Source organism: Echinops telfairi, unplaced genomic scaffold (assembly GCF_000313985.2).
Source record: "Echinops telfairi isolate 266 unplaced genomic scaffold, ASM31398v2 ScPeMD7_7469;HRSCAF=8507_0, whole genome shotgun sequence".
Classification (NCBI taxonomy): Eukaryota; Metazoa; Chordata; class Mammalia; order Afrosoricida; family Tenrecidae; genus Echinops; species Echinops telfairi.
Window position 1 is genome coordinate 68,066,846 of NW_022111372.1, and position 6,943 is coordinate 68,073,788.

Consider the following 6,943-nt stretch of genomic DNA (forward strand, 5'->3'; position numbering starts at 1 on the left):
GTAATATTTTCCAAGTATTAGTTTACATAGAGAAAATATGAGATTGTTATAAAAGTAGCTATAGCTTCTTAGAGCAAAACTTAAATTTGTAAAGGGATAGTTTCCTCCCCAGTTAAAATCTGACATGTATTGTTAATTCTTTAGGGCTCTCCTTATTTGAAGGACATGTAAGATCTAGTCCTGAAGGACTAGCTAAGTCTAAGATACTGGACACACATGAAATGCCTGAGTTTTTTTTTTCGTTATAACCACATGTAGCATACTATTAAGTCACATTTGAATTATGAGAGAAATTAGTTCATAAATCATCATTGCACTTTCTGTGGAGAGGATCAGTTGCTAAGGCACATTTCTTCTTAGAATAACTCAATCATTGTTAGGAACACCTGGGTGCAGATTGCAAATAATGTTTTCTTTCTTCAAGAGACTATAATATACTAAAGAAACTATCAAATCGTGGTAACATAGTCAAGGACATGGAAGTCATGAAGTAAATGGGGCATTTGAAAGAGAAATATTGCCATTGACCTCTAGTCAGTTATACACTAGTCAAGTTGACAGCTTTAATGTCTAAGCCCCAGCTTTTGTATATTTGAAAAAATGTTTGTTTTGAGGTTGTAATCTATCTCACGGCCCATCAAGTTCATTCTGACTCAGAGTGATCCCAAAGGGCAGAGTAGAACTCCCCCTGTTGGTTTCTTAGAGTTTAATCATCGCATGAGTAGAAAGCCTCAGCTTTCTCCGTGGAGTAGACAGTGGATTGAAGCGTGGACTTCGTAGTTAGTAGTTCAATGCATAGCCCACTTCACCCAGGGATGCCTACTAAATGTCAGTCTTTCCATTTCTAGTTATATGCTACCACCAAAAAAAAAAAAGTGGTGTTCCCATTTGAAAAGTGTCCAAAGGAAAATTCATCAGAAAGAGCTAGAGTTATGAATTTACCAAGTATTCACAGAATTCTGTTTTCAGCTCTTTCGTCTGCTTCTTCTGCTTGCTTTTTCTCAGGTACATTCTCTAAATTTGTCATCAATATGAGTACAGATAGCCACATACTTCCATTGTCCTCACGCAGTTCCTCTTCTGGAAGAGAAAGCATCTTTCCTGATAGTCGTGTCAAACATTTTAGGGAGGAATCTAATTGGCTTGATGTGAGACATATGGTGATCCCAGAAGCTAAATTTTTGGCCAGAGGTTTAGAATTGTATGTACTTTCCCAAAAGCATATTTAGGAGAATAGACATAAAATAATTCTTATAGATTCTGCTAGCTGCCAAAGAAATGATATCAATAATTTAAATTTGAGAAGGAATAATAATAATTCTGTGCATTAAAAATCAGTCATATTGAAAGAAAAATATTTCATATATATATATATATCCACAACAACACACACATGCATCGTAGCACACATACATATATCCCTACGTTATTTCCAGGTGCCTTCAAGTGGGCTTTGACTCAGGACCCTTTTGTGGAACTTAAAGCAATACTGCTCAGTACTGCACCATCAAAATCATTGCTGTGTGTGTGCTCCTTGGTGCAGCCATTGTGTAGCTCCATCTTATTAACGGTTTTTCTCCTTTGTGTTAGCCTTCTCAAAAAAGTCTGATGCCCATCTCCAGGGTAGAGTTCCTGGTGATTAACATGTACAAATATGTGAGATGAATTCTTGCCTTCTCACTTCTAGGGGCCGTTCTGAGGACGTGTCTGCAGGTTTGGCTGTTCTTCTGGCAGCCTGTTCATTTCAGTACTCTTCATCAAGACTACAGCTCAGAAGACCCCGTTCTTCTGCTGGCTTCCTTATTCCTTGTCCAGCTTTCACATACAGATGAGGAGATTGAAAATAAAATGGCTTGGTTCAGTTGCAATTGAGTTCTCAAACTGACACCTTTGACCTTTAACACTTTACACAGGTCACTTGCAACAAAATTTCCAAATGCAATAGAGCATTTGATTTCTTAACCTCAGCTTTGGGCAATGATTGTCTAACTAGGTAAAATGAAATTCTTGACAACTTCAATATGTTTTATGTATTATGATGTTGATAACTGTTTAATTGTAAGGATTCCTTTTCTCATTGCATTAAAATGTAATCCACATTGAAGGCTGTAGTCTTTGATCTTCATCGGGAAGTTCTTTAAGTCCTCATTTGCAACAAGCAAGGTTGTGTCGTGTGCATATCTAAAGTTTTTCATCCGATTCTGATGCCCTCTCCTTCATATCATCTAGCTTCTCGGATTACACTCAGAATGAAAATTGTGTAAATATTTTGAAAAGATATAACCCTGACACACATCATTCCTGATCTTAAATCATACAGTGTGACTTTGTTCTAATGCAAAAAGTCGTTTTTAAATTTCGTTATAGATTTTTGCATTAGCCCACTTAGGTGTTCTGAAATTCAAATCGCTTGCAATTTTGTCCATACTTCTTTATGATCTACATATCATTTATATAACCCAAAAAACAGGCAAACATCTATCTGGCATTTACATCTGCGGCCAAGATCTATCTGATGTAATATATATATAGATATCAGAGAGAATATATACATATTATCTCTAATTCCTTTTATCCCTCTGGATCCACCTTGAATTTCTAGTAGATCTCAATTGATACACGACTACAGAAGTTTTTGAATCATACTCAGGAAAAGTTTCTTATGGGTAATACAAATGATATTGTTCAATATAGTTTGAAGTCTGTTGCATAACCATTTTATTTTAATGACCACAGCTATAGATCTTTTTCAGTAGTTTCACCAGGTAGATGTCTTGCAAGTATTGCATGTTTGTTGAAACATCTCACTTAGTATTGCATCAATTTTTGAAGCCTTGCTTTGCAATGCTTTCTGTGTAGCTTGGACTTTTGTCTTCAGTATCATTAACTCTTGATTATGCACTGCACTTCCTTCTATAACTGACATTCACCAATTCTTTATGATATGATGATCTTGTGTATGCCTTCCATCTTCTCTTGCTTATGCCTGTGCTTCTCAATATTTTGCTCAGGGACCACTTCTATATGGCAACTTTCAACTTGAAAAGTATTCTTCAGTTCCTTCAGCATGAGAAACGCTAAACGTGTTCATAACTTTACTTTTCAAGCTTTAGATCTTTTCACATTTCATTATTATATTTTAGTTTGTGTTCATGTACCTCTTTTTAATTTTGTTAATCTCTTACTTAATTTTTGTTTTCTATTTGCTTTAGCTACTTTATACTTACAAGAAATTTTGAGAGTCCCTTCTAACATCCATTTTGGTCTTTCCTTTGGTTCCTATATTTTTCATAAGTTGTTTGTCTTTTCATGGGTTATGTACTTTATATCTTCCTACAGCTTGCCTTTTCTCTAGTCATTAGTGTCTATTGAAATTAGTCTATTCTTGAGATGGTCTCTGAATCCAGATGCAATATACTCAAGGATGCACTTAGACTTTTTAAATTTTTCTTAATTTCAACTTGAACTTGCATATAAGCAATTAATGGTCTGTTTGGCCATTAGCACCTTGATCTTGTTCTGACTGATGTTATTGAACTTCTCTATGATCTTTTCCACAGATATAATCAATTGGATTCCCTTGTTTTCCATTCTGAGATGTCCACTTATATTATCATCAACTATATAGTTGATAAAACTGTTTCCAATGTATAAGTCATTCGTCTTGCAAAATTATATCCTTCAATTTCTGACATCATTTCTATGACCATCAGCAACTTTTCCAACTGTTGATCCTTCTTTATAGGGTTGCTATGATTTCAAATCAAGGCAATGGCTGTCAGGTTGGGTTTTGGGGAGGGGGGTGAGCTTTGGATCCTTCTTTGCTTTCGCTTTTGCATTTCACATGCACTAATTTTCAGTACATTTTGATTGCATGTTTGATCATTATAGACTGCAAAAGCTAACCAAAACTGAATCAATTCTCATAGCAACCCTATTGGACAGGGTAGAATTGGCCCAGTGAGTTCCCAAGTCTGTAACTCGGTACTGGAGTAGAAAGCGCAGCTTCCCTTGAAAAGTGGCTGGTGCTTTTGAAATGCTGACCTGGCAGGTAGCAGATCAAAGGCATTAGTGGTGGGTATATATATAAAATATCAATTCGTCTTTGTTGGTTTATGGATATTATGTTTTCAGTAACAACTTTGCACTTCAGGAAAAAAATATAGAATGTTCTTTTAAACAATGAATGTGAAGTTATGCTTCTTTAATTAGTAATTCTTGACATAGTAAATCTTATGATTTTCTGACTCGAAATGGCCAATACCAGTCTATTTTTTTCTCTCTTTTTTTGCACTGTAATGGTTTTATTTATTTGCACAACTATTTATAACCAATAAAGTATATTTATAGCATTATTCTTTTGTTTCTTTGTTTTTTAAATCATTTTATTTGGGCTCATACAATTCATCACAGTTCACACATACATCAGTTGTGTAAAGCACACTATACATTTGTTGCCCTCATCATTCTCAAATTCGTTTTCCTCTTGGGTTCCTGAAATCAGCTCCTCATTTTCCTTTTGCCCCTCCCTCTCCCTCCCCCCTCCCCCCTCCCTCATGAACCCTTAATAATTTATAAATTATTATTATATCTTATCTTACACTGCCTGGCGTCTTTCTTCACCCACCCTTCTGTTGCCCATCCCCCAGAGAGGAGGTTATATGTATATCCTTGTGATCGATTCCCCCTTCTACCCCCCCTTCCCTCCCGGTATTGCCGCTGTCACCGCTGGTCCTGAGGGGTTCATCTGTCCTAGAATCCCTGTGTTTCTATTTCATCTCACTAAGCATAGTCTATCAATCTTCAAATAATCCATTTCACCTTTGACTATATCCTATTTTTCTAAATTCAATTTATGCATTCCATATTCTAATTATTAACAGATATTTATGGCTGTTTCTTCTTATTTTGAAATGAAGGTGTTGAATGCTTTATTCCATTCACTTCATTAAGATAGACTCTACCTTGAGGTGGAGTCTTTTTACTAAATTATTTTACTAAATTATATTTTGAGTGTTTTCCAATCCAAGTGGCGAATCTTGCAATATGCCAGATGATTTTATATTCCTATTCCTATAGTTTTCTCTGGTTTGTTTGTTTGCTTTTGTTTTCAGAAATTGATTGTCACGTCATTCTTCCAAATCTATCTTTATATGGAAGCTTTGCAGAAACTTGTCTATCATATATGACCATGCTAATAATTTACATCCTAGCAGCATATTTTTAACAATAGCAGCAATGCATAAGCTACCACACAATGACAAACTGACAGTCAACTAGTGTAACCCTGCATTGCATGTGCAGTATAGGATGAAGGAGGGCTCCCCTGGTGTCTGCATGTATCTCTCCCCCTTCATCTAGTGACAATTGCAAGATTAGTGTTTTCACCACTTAGATTTTGTATTCAAACTAAGAACAGCCCCCTCAGAATTCTAATCATAGAATGAAGACTTAAATGTAAAAGCCAAAGGCATATATGGAGATAGGACAGAGTCAAACTGCTCCTTGAGCTTCCAAGATGGTAACTCTTACTCTTTCTCCCAGAGAACAACTGCTGAATTTGAACTGCCAATTGTGCAATCAGCAGCCCAGTACTGAACCCATACTTCCACCACGACACATTTAAATCTAAAGGGGCTAGTAATAACTACCACTTATTGTGTTACCATCCTGGTTAAACCACCGTTTGAAGAGCTGGTTCATTTACGCTTCACAACAACCTTATTAATTAGATATTTAACAACATCTACTTTAGAAATGAGAGAATGGAGACTCAATTAATTCTACATATATGAAGTTCATTTGATCTGATAATGAATCTATGCTACTTTTAATTATGTGACCTATGGGCCTTTACAACTCTTTTTCTAAGCTCGAGACATGTTTTATTATTACACTGAAAGTATGTCATTCGTGTTTTCTCTAGCTTCCTTTGTGTGTGTGTGTGTGTGTGTGTGTGTGTGTGTGTGTGTGTGTTTCTGCATCTCCTATACCCTTTAAACTCTCCTGCTTCAGGTGTCACCTGCTTTCTTGAAAATTAAATGTGGCATTTACCATTGATATTTTCTGTACTCAGCAGTGTCCTGGAAAACATAGAGATGGCAGCTCCATTCCACCCTCTATCTTTAGGCTTCACACTTATGATTCCCTTGGCAACTATGGAAAAGTATTGAGAATTTAGGTGACAAAAATTGTTAATGAAAAAATACTGCTTTCATTTTCTTGTCCTTAGGAGAATTCTGAAATATCTGTGTCTTGAGCAACAGTAAAGTTATTCCACATGCAAAATAGTGCAACTACCTTGTGTCCAATAGAGAAAGAAAAGTATTATGCCCAGTCTATTTTCATTATCATCACAAAATAGAGTTTATTAAGCCTGCTGGTGCACAAGCAGCAGAGAGGTAAAATTGGCATGTTTTCCTCTTCCCCAGAGCTTGCAGTTTAAATAGAAACAGTGAAGCAAAGACAAATATACAAGGTCAAGTTGAAGCCCACAGTAACAGATTAGCATACTCATTAAAATAAATGCGACATTCCCTCCACCTTCCTCTTCCCCTCCTGATATGGCTACTCTCAATATTGGTCCCAAAGAGCTTATCTGTCCTGTATTCCCTGTGTTTCCAGCTCTTATCTGTACCCACATATGTGCTCTGGTCTACCCAGATTTGTAAGGTAGAATTAGGGTGACAATGACCAACTATAACCCCCTCCCCGGGGGATGGACAACAGACAAGGAGGTAAAGGGAGACATAGGACAGTACAAGACATGAAAAAATAATAATAATTTATAAATTATCAAGGGTTAATGAGGAAGAAGGGGGAGGGAGGGGGAAATGAGGAACCGATACCGAGAGCTCAAGTAGAAAGAAAATGCTTTAAAAACGATGATGGCAACAAATGTACAAATGTGCTTGACACAATGGATGTATGTATGGATTGTGAT